The 18961-nt window shown below is 39.2% G+C and overlaps 2 protein-coding genes across 2 annotated transcripts in view; one reads left to right on the top strand and one right to left on the bottom strand.

Annotated features, from left to right (window-relative positions):
* Positions 1-18961, top strand: part of LOC142195595 (uncharacterized) — a 704678-nt gene that overhangs the window by 265082 nt on the left and 420635 nt on the right. The window lies entirely within an intron of this gene.
* The window catches only part of LOC142189760 (uncharacterized), a 207115-nt gene that overhangs the window by 184582 nt on the left and 3572 nt on the right, over positions 1-18961 (bottom strand). The window lies entirely within an intron of this gene.

Raw genomic sequence — 18961 nt, 5'->3', positions numbered from 1 at the left:
GTGACTGGATTCAAAAGTAATGGGACATATTGGGGTTTATTCACACATCAGTTTTTTTTTATAAATGTGCGCATTTCAGTTCTACAGCTACTTAACACTGCAAGGACACATGGGTACTTTATGAAGGTTTATGTGTGGTCTGGAACTGGTTAATGGATCTTTAAGAAAAAAAATGCATGAATTTCATTATTTGTTTTTGGTTTTTTTTGTCCAGCCCACTGATCCATTTTTATTGGGCATTGCTATGGTGTCGACCTATTATTGACTCTGCGGTTATTACCGTGTGAATCTTCACCGTGCAGCTAGACCCGCGGCGCTGTATCCGGATATGAGAAATTCAAGGGCTTTATTGTATTTTCACCATAAAAATAAAATGACAAGATACAAGAAAGTGATGTCAGTGTCTCTGAGATATCTACTGTAGTAATACACAGACAGGCAAATGTGTCACATTGTGGAATCGGTAGATCAAAGCACCCACTCCGATTCCGACTTCTCTAATTTTCCAGAGCCCAAATCCTGCTCTGTGTCTGCTTAAAGGGGTTGTCCCATCTCAAGGATCCTATCTACAGGGCTAGTTTATGTGGATTTAAGACTTATCCTAAATACATTGCTTTATCAAAGCTGCTTTATTTGGCCGCTATCTTAATTTATTCACTTCATTGTTTACACTGCGTTTCCATAACCAGGTCCCTGCTCCAAGAGGGGGGGGGGGCTGAGTGCTCAGAGCAGCTTGTATTTCTGAGCTGTTTATCTCTCTGCACCACACAAGTGAGGTAGCTCCCTGCTCTCAGATAGGGGAGGGGGAGCTGAGTGCTCCGTGCTTGTATTTCTGAGCTGTTTATCTCCTGCTCTTCCACTTATCAGTCGGTTAATTGAATTTGGCTGATTAGGGCTGAGACAGGGAGTCCGTTACCTTTGTATGTAAACACAGACCTAAAACCGAGTTTATTGCAAACTGACTCAAATCCAGCTCTGCTACATCAGCTTCTATTTTGTGCATCTTCCAGTTATACTGTGGTCATTTATGTACAACCATCCCTCATTACTAACTGCAAACTTACTGCTATGAAGAGAGCTAGCAGAGATTTGCCTGGGAGACAGCCAGTGAAATCCCACCCACCAATGTATTGAGAAAACAGGAAGTGAAGAGAGCACTTTGCTTTTTGGCTTCGCCACTTTTTATCCAGTGACATTCCTACCCTCATCATGGGTGACTTTAACATCCCTATTGACACCCCTGTCTCCCCAGCTGCCTCACAGTTTCTCTCATTAACCACTTCTTTTGGTGTTTCACAATGTTCTTCCACCACACATGTAGATGGAAACACAATTGATCTGGTCTTCCATCGACTCCTCTCTGTTTCTAAATTTACTAACTCTTCTCTGCCCCTCTCTGATCATAACCTTCTGTCTTTCTCCATCAGTGCCCTCTCCCCTTCACAAGATACACCTACCCATCACACATATAGGAATTTGTGTGCTATCGACACCCAGCACCTCTCAGATACTCTACCGTCCTCTCTGTCCCCCATCTCCTCAATCTCCTGTCCCAATCTGGCCACCAGTCACTATAAATAAACCCCCCAAAAAATGCATTGGATGAGGTGGCTCCCCCCTCCACTCGTAAAGTCCCACATAGGAGGCAGCAACCCTGGCACACGCCACAGACACGATTTCTTCAGCAGTGCTCTAGGTGTGCTGAATGTCTGTGGAGAAAATCACGTTCACCTGCAGATTTCCTCCACTTCAAATTTATGCTTAACCACCTCAGTACCGGGCCAATTTGTGGTCCAGGACCAGACACTTTTTTTTTTGTATGTGCGGTTTTGAGGTGTGTAACATTTTTCCCGTATGTCTCATTCAACTAATTTTTCGGGGACACATAGGGCTTTATTTTTATGTTGTTTTTATTTTCGAATGTGTTTTAATTTTTTTTTAAATCTGGGAAAATATAAACAAAATAGGAGGGAAATTGTGTCTGATTTTCATTTTTTTTTAATTTAATAACACAAAGTGCTGCTGAAAAACTTTGTAAAATAGTTTTTCCTCTCTGTTACGGTAATTTTTATTTTGTATGGTGTTGTCGGGGGTGGGGCTATAACCTTTAACAATGGCGTTTTATTAGCGTACTATTTTTTTATTATTTTATTTTATTTTTTTTTCAGATTGTGTCCCCATAAGGTCATAAGAGACCTTTGGGGACATCTGATCACTTTTTTTTTTTTTTTATTGTTAGGGAGGCAGATTTCCCCTATAACTGAGGCTGGTACATTTAGCCTCAGTTGCAGGAGGAATCCAGCCTCCTGCACACTGTTCTTTACACTTCCAGAGCTGATCTGGGTCCTGGCTGCCCCCAGTGCTGCTAGAGAACTCTCTACAGCGCCGCCTCCATCTTCGTCAGGAATGGCCTCTTCATTCTCTTCTTCCGACGGTGTCTTCTTACTTCTAGGCCTCGGGCAGAGCAGACTGCGCATGCCCACAGGCCCCGAGAAAATGGCCACTTACAATACTATGCAAGCGGCCATTTTCTTGTGGCCTATGGACATGCACAGTCTGCTCTGCCCAAGGCCAGAGGCCTTAGAAGTTACAAGCCACCGCCAAAAGAAGAGTCTGAAGATGACGCTGCTGAAGGAGAGGGGGCGGCGCTGGAGAGAGTTCTCTCGCAGCGTTGGGGACGCCCCAGTGCTGTCTGGGCGCTGGGGCCTGCCCCCAGTGCTGTATGAGAGCTAATTTACATACCGACAAGAACCGGGATTGTAGACGAACAGCGGCACGGAGAAGACAACGAAAGGTAGGAGAAGAATAGCCTTTCTTAAGGCTATTCCGACGTGGTACTTAGAAAAAATGTTGTCTGAATGATAGGATCCCTTTAAAAAGAAAAAATCTTGACCTACAGTGCTGTGTAGAAGAAGATAACCAAGAGAACCTCAAATAAGTGGATTCTGAAAACCGTCCGGGATAGAATTCCCCCAACAAGAGTTTCAAGTCCATTTCTACAACAACTACTATCAAGTATCTAAAAACTTTATCATCTTCAGGTACGTACCACAGCCACAGAATAAGAAAAAGGTCAAGACCATTATTCATGGATATTTTTGGTGAATGCTACAATAGAAAAGTCATAAAGCTAGAACCATTGAGCAGCTTTGTCAAATATCCGATATTATTGATGATGAGCAAATTTTTCAAAAATTCGATTTGGCAGCTAAGCCGAATTTTCAAAAACGATTCAATACAAATTAATTTTCGGCAAATTGTGTTAAAAAAACAGCTATTTCCTGGGTGCAGAGGACAGTGAGTCAGTATCTATCGCAAACCTGCAATGAGCAGTATAATGGCAGTCAGTGCTGCAATGTGTAGTATGATTGTTACAAACACCTCAAATGATCCCTGTTCAGCTTCAATATTCAGTACAAATTTCTCCCTATCCTTTCCTACACTTCTAATGCACTTTCCTTGAACTTCGATTGAGCAAAGTATCAGTTTTCAAGTTTCAAACACTTTCCCTAGCGCCATCTGATGTCTCTCCTTGCACTAAGTACACTGGAAAATGCCTGAATCCAAGATGGTGGATGTTATTTAGAGGGCTGTGACATCAAAGCGCATGGCATTGTGGGTAATCCCGCGTTCCCGGAGTTCCTTGTCTCATGTCCTAACATGTAGCAGCCATTTTTGGGAAAAAAAAAAGAGATTCGTTACCACGAAGCATGAGGAAATCCGGATTCGTTGCAAATCGAATATTTCCTGAAATTTGGATCGAATTCCACTTCGTCAGCTGCGATTTGATCATCTCTAGATATTCGACTCTGGAGTCTTGTCAAATCCAAGAGGATAATAACTGAAGGCCCCGGGATCGTTGGAGTGAAGTGAAGTGAAAGTATTGATTTGTTATTTTTACGCACCTCCCTGAGGCCTCAAAATATGATACTGTGGGGTCTGAGTGAAAAATGAATTGAAAATCACAGACAAACTTTGCAAATATTCATAAGAGGTTACAATTCTGTGTTAATCATATTTTTAAGGTTTTTTTTTTTTACATTTTTCATGTTATTATCTATATTTTAAAAACATTTAAAAAAATTGTGTAGTCCCAACTCTGACCACTAAGCCTAACACAGTATGTGACTTCTTGTTTCCTGGAGATGAACCATGGAGCAGACTCTATTGATGTCTATGGAGAATTTTCTAGGCATGCTCTGACCTCTACAGAGGTCATTGTGCTGAAGAGGGAGTAGATAAAATGTGACATTACCTATTGTGACTGGTGGATTTATTTTCTACGTATACATGATTACTGTGACCATCAGTGTGCTGCAGGTGGTGGCTGCTGAAAAGAATTTTCCTACGGAAAGTAGCAGTATATTATTTGGCTTAGTGGTCAGAGTTAGAACTGTAGGATTTTTAACATGACTATCTTTGTAATATGTTTTAACAAGACTTCATAAAAAAAAAGTTAATTAGTGATTTTGTGGCGATACATTCCTTTTTAAGCCACACATCATGACGTTACAATAGCAAGTGCAATGTGAACGGTTCCCAAAATCAGTTATCGAATTTTTGATCGCCCCAACCAATACCCGCATAATACTAGAATGAATACATGCTGATGAGCACGTCCCCTAGAGATGACACGTGTATCAGATTACTAGAGATGGACAAACCTTGAGAGATTTGCTTAGAGAAAATGTGCGAGGCTTTACCCGGTCTGGTCCAAGTCTGAAGAGACCCCAAGAGTATGATAATGATTTTTGAGTTTATGAACCCAAAATTGTGTAAAAAATTCGCAACCTCAACTTGTTCCAAACCAAATACCAGTCTGGTGTCCAGGCAATGGGAACAGCGCCCAATACCTTTTGTCTAATTCTCGATAACCTCGGGTTAATTGTGCATCTATGTGACTATGATAAGGCAGAGATCTGTAGGTTCCATGGTCAGAATGGAAAAAGCATTTGATCCAGAAAAACTTTTACTACGTGCAAATAAGACCACATGTACAGACCGACACAACATTCTTCTGAGACCCTGTAATTGGAATGAGTACACCGTCAATTCCTTGTTGTTATATATTTTTTTAATAAAATGGCGACTGCCCAGTGTAATTTTTTTTATGTTTAAGAAAATATACCTTGTGGGTAAAATATTCCCAATGTACTGGATATGAAATTATTTATTGTCTGATGGGATGATCTGAATGGGATGTTTTTCGATGGAACACAAAAAAAAAGTGTGGGACAACCACCAAACTTTTTTTTTTTTTAATGTAGATTGTGAGCCCCATATAGGGATCACAATGTACATTTTTTTTTCCTATGAGTATGTCTTTGTAGAATGGGAGGAAATCCACGCAAACATGTGTAGGACATACAAACTCCTTAGAGATGTTGTTCCTGGTGTGATTCGAACCCAGGACTCCAGTGCTGCAAGGCTGTAGTGCTAACCACTGTATTGCCACATCCACCAAACTTTCTGTAACTATTCTGAATGTGAATTCACCTCAGGGTGTATAGAACACTTTTCACATATGATACATGAGGGGGGCTTCTCCCTGGTTTGATACTTCAACATCTATTTTTGATCTATTCAGAGGATAGATTATTAGAATCTGCTCTGAAAACTAGACGCTGCACTGATCCGATGACATGGCGGCCTCCAAGCCCCAGAAACTGTATTCAGCCGCTCTGCACACTGGGGAACTGCTGCTCTGCTCCAATGCATTTGAATAGGAGCGAAGCTGCTTCTAGCAATACACCATGTATACAGCTTCTGATGCCCAGAGCGGGCTGGATAAGCTGGTCAATGTGAGGTCTGGGTGACGAATGCAAAATACTTTAATAAGATCTGATTTCCAAGAACACGTCTCATTATGGCCATGAAAATGGCTTCTCCCTAATGTGAGTTCACTAACATTTGGCACATGTTGGTTTCTAAACAAACATATATTTGGACTATGCCCTATGTGAGTTCTTTGATGTTGAACAAGATCTGCATTCAAAATAAAAAATATATAGCCCATTCTGAGCCTAAAAAAAGGGTTTCCTTCCGATGTGAATTCTTAGATGTTCAGAGTTGATTTAGCGCTACAACAGTTTCCACATTATGAACATGAATATGGCTTCTCTCCTATGTGAGTTCGCAGATGTTTCACAAGATCTGATTTATAGGTATAACGTTTCTCGCATTCCGAACATGAAAATTGTTTCTCCCCTCCGTGAGTAATCCGATGTCTAGCAAGATCTGATTTATAGCTAAAACACTTGCCACATTCTGAGCATGAATAAGGCTTCTCTCCAGTGTGACTTCTCTGATGTCTGACAAGATCTGATTTATGACTAAAACGCTTCTCACAATCTGAACATGAATACGGCTTCTCTCCAGTGTGAATTCTTTGATGTGCAATAAGAGTTGGTTTCTGGGTAAAAGATTTTCCACATTCTGTACACAAAAATTTCTTTTCTTTTATGTGAACTTTTTCAGGTTTTCTCCTTTTCTCACTTTTATTTTGCTTCACAGTCTGTGATGAATCAGAAGATTGGACGTGTATAATAGGATCAGATGAGAGATCTTTGCTGTGAAGGGCTGAGGGTATATTTGGGGTAATGACATGTTCTTCATATGGATCTTGTGTGATACCATGATCCTCTGATTTATAATCTGCAGATATCAGCTGTCCCTCTGAGCTCCGGGTACAGTCATCTGACGAGAAGAAAACGGATTTTACTATTTTTGAATATAACCTAAAAAATTATATTGATATCTTTATATAAAATTGACAATATCAGAGAATGATTTATCCTACACACCAGTGAACCACACCTGCTCAATGCTCTGCTGTGATAAGTTGTCCATCTTAGTCTCTAAACTGCACCTCACCACTTCTGTGCTGGATCTGATCCAATCAATCCACAACCTTACATCTTTGTTTTTCCCATCCCTTTTGACCTAGGCCTTGATAAGGAGAATGGAAGGGTGCCTAAAGTAAAAACATCCTTGATCTTGGGGATCCTTCTGATTCTTTGAGTTTTAGGCAGGTATACATGATAGGACTTGTGGTATGGTATACATGATCATATGACATCACTTTTACATCCTTTAATTACTATGAAGAAGAATTCAACAAGTGTTCAATGATTTATTAGAGATTCGAGAACCTGTTCGTAACAAACTAGGCCCTTTAAATTTTTTCCAAAACTACTGGGTTCAACCAAACCCAAGATAATTGGGGTTTGTCACCCATAAAATCATTATTATATTCTGAGGTCTCTTCTTTCTCAATAATAGGGAATGTAAGTGGCCATTGTTTGAAAAATAATGGAAAGTTTTGGCAGCGATCGGCTGAAAGTACATGTCTAGGGCATGATCGGCCGACCCACTAATTTAGTCTTCGTTCACATCTGTGCTAGGAAGTCCATTTTTCTGGTCAGTCGGAGAACCATAGGAATAGAAAAACAGACCACGACCATCAGGGACACACATGTAGCCTGGAGGGACCCTATTCACTATAACGGGGTCCATCAGGTGTCCACTTTTTTTTTTTACTGAAATCGCCGGACTTCTTCATCTAGTGAGTTGTGATGGAGACTCCACACATTTGTGAACGTAGCTTTAGTCTGTTGTGTTGCTGGTGGGATTGTCTATACAGATTATCCCATGGACAACTGATTAGCTTAACATTATATACACAGGGACCTCACATAACATTCTTGCAAAAAATAGCCCGAAAAGACTTCACAATATCACATGGAAAAAGCACAAGCTAATACAAGAAGACAATAATCAACCAATATATATAAAAAATATCAAATATTTTATTACACATTAAATAACATATTATTAAAAACAATAATGTACAGCAGGGCAGATTGAATTAAAGCCAAAGACATACACAAATAGACACATAGAATAAAGAACGTGGGTTCTTATGCTAGACCATGTAAGATAAATAAAGGTAAGTATAGTAGCAAAAATAACACTAGTATGAATATAGCAGAACTACATTAGTGCCAACCAAAAAATACTGTTGGCAAAAAGCACCCATCCAAAAATATGTCCCTATAAATGTAGACTAGTATTTTGTAATTATAGCATAAATATCTGAGGACATATAGGAGGAGACAGCTACAGTATATAAAGTGTGAGGTAAACTATATAAATATAAATCTCATCAATAGGGAATATAGATTACATATGTGATCACACTACAATGCAGCCAAAGCTATATACATACAAAATACAAATAGCTCCTATAAGGCAATCAGCCAAATACCTGAAGTCATGTCTCCAAATAAAGGTCAGCTAGCAGCCACGATAGAATACTAACAGATAGGTAGACGGACCACCCCTACGCGTTTCACCACTACTGTGGCTTCCTCAGGAGGTGACAGTACTGTAAGGCAGATAGCGTCTTTATATACCTGTGATGAGTAATATCGGCGCGCCGCAGCTGCGATGGTGTCCCGAGGAGCCGGAAAACGTCAGTGCGCATGCGCCGGCAACGTCAATGACGTGCCGGTCACATGACACACACAACGGACCAGGTCACATGATCGGGAGACCAGAGCGCAGCTGGAGCGCGCACCTCATCAAAATAAGTAAGTGTAGCGATACAAAGACAAAAGAAAAGAAAAGGCAAGGTGAACAGGATTTTGTTAAGACTTAAATGGAGCCTCAGGCTGACTACATATATGGAGTATAATTACTATACAGATGTTATATTTTACTTCATAGGGAACTAACTAAACCATTTTGGAAATGAAATATAGTTCTGAATACATCAATCAACAAAAATGATGGTGTAATTAATAAGGTATGTATTCAAAATGACATAATATGGATACATAAGTATACATGAAAATTACACCCATATCCAAAGAAGACATGAGAAAAGAATACTAGTAACACACAGATCAGCCACAATATATATGTGCAAACATCATTATCATAAATTTAAAACACCAAGATGTAATAAAACAGTGTTAAGAGGGATAACCCAATTAAGACAGTGAATAACCAAATAAACTAGCAGTGATAAAGTAAAATAAAGAAGCATCACTACAAATAAAATATATATGTGAAAAAAGTATTATTTTTTTTTTTTTTTTTTTTTTTTTTTTTTTTTAAATGTAAAAAGTGAAATATGTGATAAATATATATATAAAATTAAAAATTGTGTCATGTGTAAAATGAGTAACATATCGCTCATATTCTAATGTGTACATAGTAAATAAGATATCATCCATGTATAACTCATTTATTACCAAAAATGATTGCATGAAAATGGAGAATATAGTAAAAAAATGTTTTTATATATATACATAAAATACACAAATACATAACGTATCACGTATCATATAAAGCACATTACTCAATTGGCATCATATTGATGCATAGAGATAAATGAAAGTCCCCATATGAATCGTACAGGAAGAGCTCAAAAACACCGATCGTCATAATAGATGGAATATAGTCGATGTTCATAATGAGAAATTCCCATATGCTGAATGGCCATATAGAGTCCATCAAATCGGCTACTCAAGATGAAACTAGAAAAAATTTTGTTGTTCACCATACTGTAAAAAAACAAAATAATATAAGAACATAAACAAAAAACAATCATAAAACACAAAACAACAACTGCCGTAAAAAACGACTACCTATCAGTATATTATTTTATAAAAAAGATCCAAAATTTAGTTCTTCATTTAGTCCATAGGGGGACATAGTGTTTAGGTTAACAATCCAACGTGTTTCTCTTTGTAAGAGAGCTTTTTTAAGATTACCACCCCTAGATCCCAAAGACACGTGATCTATCCCACTGACCTTAAAACCGCAAGGGTTACAACCATGATGTTCTTTAAAGTGTCTAGGAACACTTTGTAGCTTTTCCAATTCAGGAGCTGAAGCCGCAGCTCGGATTCGACTTACATGTTCTGAAATACGGACCTTAAGGGCCCTAGAAGTCATCCCAATATACATCAGTCCACATGGACACGTGGCCTTATAGATAACTGAAGTAGTACTGCACGAAATATAATGTCTGATTTTATAGCTTCTCATTTGTTTTGAGTCAAAGAATTCAACTGCTCTAACCATATATATGCACATTGTGCAGTTACCACAGGGAAAGAAACCATTACGCGGTCCACGGGATCCAAATAGATTAACAGGGGGTGGAATGTAGTGGCTATTTGTGAGGATATCTCGTAGATTCCGTGATCGTTTCCAAGTAATGCTTGGATATTTTGTTAGTTGTGATGCTAAATCCTCATCAGCCAATAAAATTGGCCAATGTTTTTGCACCACATTCTGAACCTCACGCCATCTTGAATTATATGATGTAATAAAACGTAATTGTGGACCACCCTGTTCATTTTTATCTTTCATAGCCCTCCTACTTACCAGTAATGAGCTGCGCGATGTACTTTTGGCTCGTAAGTATCCCTTCTTAATGATTTTATTGCTGTACCCTCTATCTCTAAAACGGTTTTTCAGGTCCGCGGCCTGTTCTTCAAATTGAACATCATTGGAGCAGATTCGTTTCAGCCGCAAAAATTGACCAGTTGGAATTGCCTGCTTGATTTTATGATAATGAGACGAAGTGGCATGGAGGAGGGCGTTCGTCGATGTTTTTTTCCTAAAAATGTTGGTAGAGACGATACCATCAGAGTCACAGGTGATAGTCAAATCTAGAAAGTTAACTTTACTCCTACTATATTCCCATGTAAGTCCAATGTTCAAATCATTTGAATTCAAAGAGTGCAAAAACTCCTCCAACTGCGACGTCGAGCCCTGCCAGATGAAAAATATATCGTCGATATACCTCGACCACTGGAGCACGGCATCAAAACCAGGAATAAAAGGGAGGACCTCCCGTTCCCACAGCCCCAGGAACAAATTGGCGTAAGAGGGGGCGCAAGTCGCCCCCATAGCGGTTCCCTGGAGCTGCAGGAAGGGGCGGTCCTTAAATAGAAAATAATTATGGGTAAGGGCAAATGATAATAATTCCAAAATAAAATTAACCAAAGAATGATCCAAATTAGATGTACTAAGAAAAAATCTAGATGCCCGCACTCCGTGGTCGTGGCATATCGACGTATACAGGGACTCGACGTCGCATGTGACCATAACGGCATCTGGATCAAGATGTAACCCATCCAAATGACGTAACATGTCTGATGTATCACGAATAAACGATGGCAACGTCTCAACACATCTTTGTAAGTAGTGGTCTACAAACCTACAAATGTTTTCACATAGACTTCCAATCCCGGACACAATCGGGCGCCCGGGTGGAGTTTCACAATTTTTGTGTATCTTTGGTAAAAGATATAGAGTAGCTGTCTTTGGAAAATCAACCACCAATCCCTGCATAATTTCAGCACTAATAATGCCTTGGGCACATGCATCATTAAGTATTTGATCCAACTCTGTTTTAAAACGTGATGTTGGATCAGCCGAAAGACGCTTATAACATACTTTATTATTCAGCTGCCTAAATGCCTCATGCTCGTACATCCGCGTCGGCCAGATCACAACGTTCCCCCCCTTGTCTGCAGGTTTAATAACAATATCCTTCATTTCACGCAATTCTCGCAGCGCTTGTCTTTGTCGATAATTTAAATTTGGCTCCGGAATGTCTTCCGGTATATCAGTAAGATCTTTTTTTACTAATTTTACGAAAATTTCTACTGCAGGACAAAAAGACAAAGGGAGGGAACGTTGCGAGCGCCGACGCAGATGCAGAGGAGGCTCAACAGTGTCAAAAGAGACAGCCATATTTGATAGGGTACCAGAACCAAAATGACTATCTGTATCAAATTTACTGTCATTTTGTTCATCTAAAAGCATCTCAAGATCCGCAATCGCCTGTTTCTCCCGTGTATCAAGATCAACATTATCACTTTGTTCGCCCAAGAGATATTCCAAATCAAAGGCGGCTTGTCTCTCGATATCATCGTTACCCAAAAAACCGCTACTCTCCAAAGTAGCATTCCTATTCTCTAAAGCAACGTTCCTATAACTTAGCATAGTATCATTAGATTGATTACCATCAAGCATATGATTACGATTGCTATGACAAAAAAACTTCTTCCATAATACTCTACGCGCAAACAATTCAGTATCTTTAATTGCTGTAAAACAATCAAATTTACCTGTTGGTGCAAACGTTAACCCTTTTTGTAGTACTTCAATTTGAGATGTACTCAGTTCATGTCGAGAAAGGTTAATAACTTTTAGTACTTCCTTCTTTTGTCTTTCGTGTAATTCGACAGAACTTTTCGTTTGAACGTATGGGCTCGGGGGCTTTCGGATGTTCCGCCTAAAGTTTGTATATCTCCTTGGCCCGCCCGAGCACCTAAAAAAGATGAACCACTGCATTCTGTGTCAGAGAGTAAAGAGGAAACAGAATTTGACCTGGAAATAGATCGTGAATTAGATCTACTAGGTCTGGTCTGATTATTTCTATGCCACCGATATATCTTGTTATTTTTAAAATCCTCTATATCTCGAGAGAATTTTTTTGCTTTAGTAGTCTGAATTTCTTTATCTAATTTCTCAATTTCTACTTCCAGATCTTTTTCGAATGCCACAACCTCCACGTCACTCAAAATTTGTTGAATCTTTTCTTTCTGAATTTCAATATCTTGCTCCAATGATTCCAAGGCTTTTCGATCTGCTCCAATCAAAAGCTCAATCAGAGTAATGTGCTTTATATGATACGTGATACGTTATGTATTTGTGTATTTTATGTATATATATAAAAAAATTTTTTTACTATATTCTCCATTTTCATGCAATCATTTTTGGTAATAAATGAGTTATACATGGATGATATCTTATTTACTATGTACACATTAGAATATGAGCGATATGTTACTCATTTTACACATGACACAATTTTTAATTTTATATATATATTTATCACATATTTCACTTTTTACATTTAAAAAAAAAAAAAAAAAAAAAAAAAAAAAAAATAATACTTTTTTCACATATATATTTTATTTGTAGTGATGCTTCTTTATTTTACTTTATCACTGCTAGTTTATTTGGTTATTCACTGTCTTAATTGGGTTATCCCTCTTAACACTGTTTTATTACATCTTGGTGTTTTAAATTTATGATAATGATGTTTGCACATATATATTGTGGCTGATCTGTGTGTTACTAGTATTCTTTTCTCATGTCTTCTTTGGATATGGGTGTAATTTTCATGTATACTTATGTATCCATATTATGTCATTTTGAATACATACCTTATTAATTACACCATCATTTTTGTTGATTGATGTATTCAGAACTATATTTCATTTCCAAAATGGTTTAGTTAGTTCCCTATGAAGTAAAATATAACATCTGTATAGTAATTATACTCCATATATGTAGTCAGCCTGAGGCTCCATTTAAGTCTTAACAAAATCCTGTTCACCTTGCCTTTTCTTTTCTTTTGTCTTTGTATCGCTACACTTACCTATTTTGATGAGGTGCGCGCTCCAGCTGCGCTCTGGTCTCCCGATCATGTGACCTGGTCCGTTGTGTGTGTCATGTGACCGGCACGTCATTGACGTTGCCGGCGCATGCGCACTGACGTTTTCCGGCTCCTCGGGACACCATCGCAGCTGCGGCGCGCCGATATTACTCATCACAGGTATATAAAGACGCTATCTGCCTTACAGTACTGTCACCTCCTGAGGAAGCCACAGTAGTGGTGAAACGCGTAGGGGTGGTCCGTCTACCTATCTGTTAGTATTCTATCGTGGCTGCTAGCTGACCTTTATTTGGAGACATGACTTCAGGTATTTGGCTGATTGCCTTATAGGAGCTATTTGTATTTTGTATGTATATAGCTTTGGCTGCATTGTAGTGTGATCACATATGTAATCTATATTCCCTATTGATGAGATTTATATTTATATAGTTTACCTCACACTTTATATACTGTAGCTGTCTCCTCCTATATGTCCTCAGATATTTATGCTATAATTACAAAATACTAGTCTACATTTATAGGGACATATTTTTGGATGGGTGCTTTTTGCCAACAGTATTTTTTGGTTGGCACTAATGTAGTTCTGCTATATTCATACTAGTGTTATTTTTGCTACTATACTTACCTTTATTTATCTTACATGGTCTAGCATAAGAACCCACGTTCTTTATTCTATGTGTCTATTTGTGTATGTCTTTGGCTTTAATTCAATCTGCCCTGCTGTACATTATTGTTTTTAATAATATGTTATTTAATGTGTAATAAAATATTTGATATTTTTTATATATATTGGTTGATTATTGTCTTCTTGTATTAGCTTGTGCTTTTTCCATGTGATAACTGATTAGCTTAAGCCATACATCTTAATGGACCAACAGCAGGTAAAGTGGAACAGTAAACCATCCTTAAACTAGTAATGACTGACTCGATATCTTCAGCTGTTACCCGAATAATTGAGGAAATTTGAAAGTTAATGTCGATGAGCGCAGTCCTCTAGAGATGCGTACATGTATCTCACCACTACTAATCCAGAGTCCAGGCCATGGCTTTAGGATCGGAGTCATGACCACTTTGGGGTGGAGTCAGAAAAACAGTTATTGACTTCAAAATAAAAGATTATTTTTAATTAGAATATACATATATCGATGTCATATTAGATACATTGCTTCAAAATATTCTCTTTCGGAGGAATCAGTCACTGGCTTTCCATGAATTAAGAGGAGCGTTTCTGTCAACCATTTATGAAGAAGTTGGAGTAAGAGCAGAAGGTTTGTCCTACTGACTCTACAGCCCTGGTCCAGACTCTCAAAGCCTCCTGCCCAACCCAACAATTCTAGAGAACCTGGGGTAAATGGCGCACATACAGTACATGTGCACGCTGCATTCTTTTTACTTTCTGGAAGACAGATGTTTATTGGTAATTTTATACATTTCTTAATAATTTACTGCTATAAGTCACTTTCTCTTCTCGCTTGTTTAATGCAAACTTTGTGTCACCTCAATTAAAGGGGTTGTCCAAGAATCCTTGTGTTTTAGGTCATCAGTATTTAATTTGTAGGGGACAAATCAGCCTTCAAAACGATGTTCAGTGTGAGCTCCGTAAACTTCAGTCCTAGTGCCATGGAATGGCAGCTCACTTGAACAGGAGAAGAGCTGCTTCTAGATAAGCTGATCATTGCGGTGTCTCGGTAATGAACCCTCATGATCAGATACTGTGGACCTATTCTATGGATAGGTCAGTATCCAAAACACTTGGGATCCTCCAAAGCCCTTTAACAAAATCTGTTTCAGAAGAATACTGGTTAAAACATGTCACACAATCCGAACATCAAACTGAACTTTCCCCATTGTCACTTCTTTGATGTTGAACAAGATTTGCATTCCCGGTAATACATTTACCCCATTGTGAACATGCAAGCAACTTCTCTTTTGCATGAGTTTTTTGATGGTCAACAAGATTTGATTTTCGAGTAAAACATTTCCCACATTCTGAACAGGAAAATGGCTTCTCCCCTGAGTGGATTCTTTGATGTTCAATAACAGTTGATTTAGCACTATAACGTTTTCCGCATTGCAAACATGAATATGGCTTCTCTCCTGTGTGAATTCTCTGATGTGTAACAAGATCGGATTTATGTGTAAAACATTTGCTACATTCCGAACATGAATATGGCCTCTCACCTGTGTGAATTCTCTGATGTCTAACAAGATCTGATTTATAGCTAAAACACTTCCCACATTCTGAGCAAGGATATGGCTTCTCTCCTGTGTGGCTTCTTTGATGCGAGACAAGGGTTTGTTTTTGGGTAAAACATTTTCCACATTCTGAACATGAATATGGTTTTGCCCCGGTGTGAATTCTCTGATGTCTATCAAGATCTGTTTTTTGGGTAAAACATTTCCCACATTCTGAACATAAAAATTTCTTCTCTTTTGTGGGAACTCTTTGATGTTCTTGCCTTCTGTGACTTTCATCTTCCTTTACAGTCTGTGATGAATCAGAAGATATGATGATTTTAATAGGATCCGACGATAAGACAATTTTAATAGGAGCAGATGGTACAGCTTTGTTTCGAAGAACTAATGGTATATCTGGGGTAATGGCATATTCTTCAAACGACTTCTTCTGAAGGGCTGAGTGTATATCTGGGGTAATGGTATGTTCTTCAAATGGCTCAACCTTCTGAAGGGCTGAGGATATATCTGGGGTAATGGTATGCTCTTCGTATGGCTCTTCTGCCTTACAATGTGTAGATATCAGATGTCCCTCTGAACTCCTGGTACAGTCATCTGACAAGAAGAAACGGTCTTTACTATTTTTGAATCATATAAAATAATGCTATAATTTCTTTTTAGGTGATAACATTTCTACATAATATAATACTGACAACATCAGAGAATGTTCAGCGTACACCTACCACAACTGCTCTTCTCAAGTTTTCAATGTTCTTCTTCTATAACCTACTTAACCGTTACCAATGACAAGGTCACCACCCTACTCTCCAAATCACACCTGATCACCAGTGCACTTGACACAACCCAAATGCACCTCATCCCCAATCTTACGGCAATGTTTATCCAAACCCTAGCCTATATCTTAAACCTATACCTGATCAGTGGGATCTCCCTCTCTTCCATCAATCATGTCACCATCGCACTTATCCTTAAGAAGTCTCACTTTGGCCCATTTTTTCTATCCAGCTGTTACCCCATCATACCACTCCACATTAGCCTGAAAACTCCTTGAACAACATTTTAACCTTGATTTGTCCTCATACATACCTCTCACCCAACTAAGTTTTTGGCCAGCTTCACTCAGGCTTCTGACCACATCACTGTACTAATACCAACCTACTAACTGCTAAAGCCAAATGACACTACTCTGTTCCCCTCCTTCTAGACCTTTACTCCGCCCTCGACGCAGTTGACCATTCCCTTCTATTACAAACTCTTTCATCCCTTGCCATCAGTGACTTGGAACTTTCCTGGATCTCTTTACACCTCCTCACCTCACCCTCTCTCTGTAGGTGTCCTCAAGGCATTGGCCTAGGATCCTTAGAAGCATGGATCTGATGGCTCTGTGATCCACAAATGTATTCAATTCTATCTGTGTCCTGAGGATACAGAGAAAGTTGAAATCAAGACGTGTCGCCAGGAACAGTGGGACAAGACCCAAAATGTGAGTGTCCTGCTAAATTAAGAATGGCTGAGTTTGTCCCCCACTACCATAAGGCCCGATGCAGGTGCAACATTTGTCCTATGGTAATAAGGTCCAGTCCCTAATATTTTCCATGCATCTTCCATGGCTTTCATACCATTGTTATTTTGATGACACTGAAATATGCCTTTCTGATCCAGGAATTACCACTTTACCATCTAAAGATCTAGAGTGTCCACCTGCTGTTGCCTCCATCTTGTCCTCCCACTTACTCAAGCTCAATATGGACAAAACAGAGTTCATTATCTTCCCCTCTTCTTCTTCAGCCCTCACTGACCCATCAATTGAAGTTAATGGTTTCACACTTACCCCAGTCTAACAAGTAGACTGCCAAGGGTTAACGTTTGAATCTGTCCTGTCCTTTAAACCACATATCCAAGCCCTTAACACCTTCTGGTATCTCCAACTCAAAAACTTTTATGGAAACCACTCAACCATGATTCTATTAAATTGCTAGCGCATGCCCTCATCATCTCCCACCTAGACTACTGCAACATCCATGTCTGTGGCTTCAACTCCGCTCTCAACTGTGACAACGCTCAACTCCGCTGCCTGGTTAACCCTCTTTTCCCCTTGTTTTTTTACTGCTTCTACCCTTTGCCAACTCTTTTACTGGCTGCCCATTACCCAGCAAAGAGTGACTAAAATGTTATCTCTGATGCCCACAAGACCTTCATCTTCTCCCCACTCATATCCACTTTACATACAGCCAACCCTAAGATAATACAATACGTACGACTAACCCCACAATTGTATCCTTCAATGGTAAACAACGTAAAACGGTTTGGACCAGGTAATGAGTAATATCTCTGCTTTATATAGTGGAGAATCCTCACCTGGGCGGTTCCCAGTAGGAATGTCCTCCTCACACTCCTCATCACCACTCACATAGGGCTCTTCTTTTATTTTTATTGCTATAACGTTAATGTCGTTCAGATCTTCCCGATCGTCCTGATTCAAAAACTGTCAAATAAATATTGTAAAAGTCACCAAAATCTTGGAAAATTTATAGAGAATTTTATAGAAAATGACCAGAATAGATCTATAATTATACGATAATCAAAGATGACCTGACAGCAGGTGCTACCGAAGTCAAACCGGTCTAGAAGATGGACATACATAGTAGATGATGATTCGATGACAACCACAAGAACCTCATACACATGTATACGCAGCATGGCTAGACTGGCTACAGGTTGTGTCACTGGAGGAGATCAGATTCTACCAGATACATCCGGGGTTGTTTGTCTCAGGGGAAATAAAGGATCAGATCGGTAGAAATCCAACCTGATGGTTCCTTATTCCAATCAGCAGTCTCCATAGCCAGAAGATTGTGAGAAGATCCAGACAACATGTAATGTCTATGGTCAGCTTTATCCTCCATCTCCACCTCTCATTACACAAGTATAAAACATCTAATACTGCTGGAGAACCCAAGACTGACCACATGGACTTCACAGCCCGTCTACACATCATAGGGAATATCTCCATCTACCTGATCATCCTGTGGAAGAAGAGGACTGGGACATCTTTCCGGTGTTGTCCTCTTACTGGATCTACCTGTAGGAAACACAGACAGAGACTGAATTCATTCTGTACATACAAATAATGGAAGTCCATGTGTATATAGTCATGTCTATTACCTGCTGATGTGAGGGGCTGGTGGTCCTCCATCATCACCTCCTTGTACAGATCCTTGTGTCCTTCTAAATACTCCCACTCCTCCATGGAGAAATAGACAGCGACATCCTGAC

The sequence above is a fragment of the Leptodactylus fuscus genome, chromosome 1, assembly GCF_031893055.1.
Source record: "Leptodactylus fuscus isolate aLepFus1 chromosome 1, aLepFus1.hap2, whole genome shotgun sequence".
Taxonomy (NCBI): Eukaryota; Metazoa; Chordata; class Amphibia; order Anura; family Leptodactylidae; genus Leptodactylus; species Leptodactylus fuscus.
The sequence above is the reverse complement of the archived record's forward strand: the minus strand, read 5'-3'. Positions and strand labels throughout refer to the sequence as shown.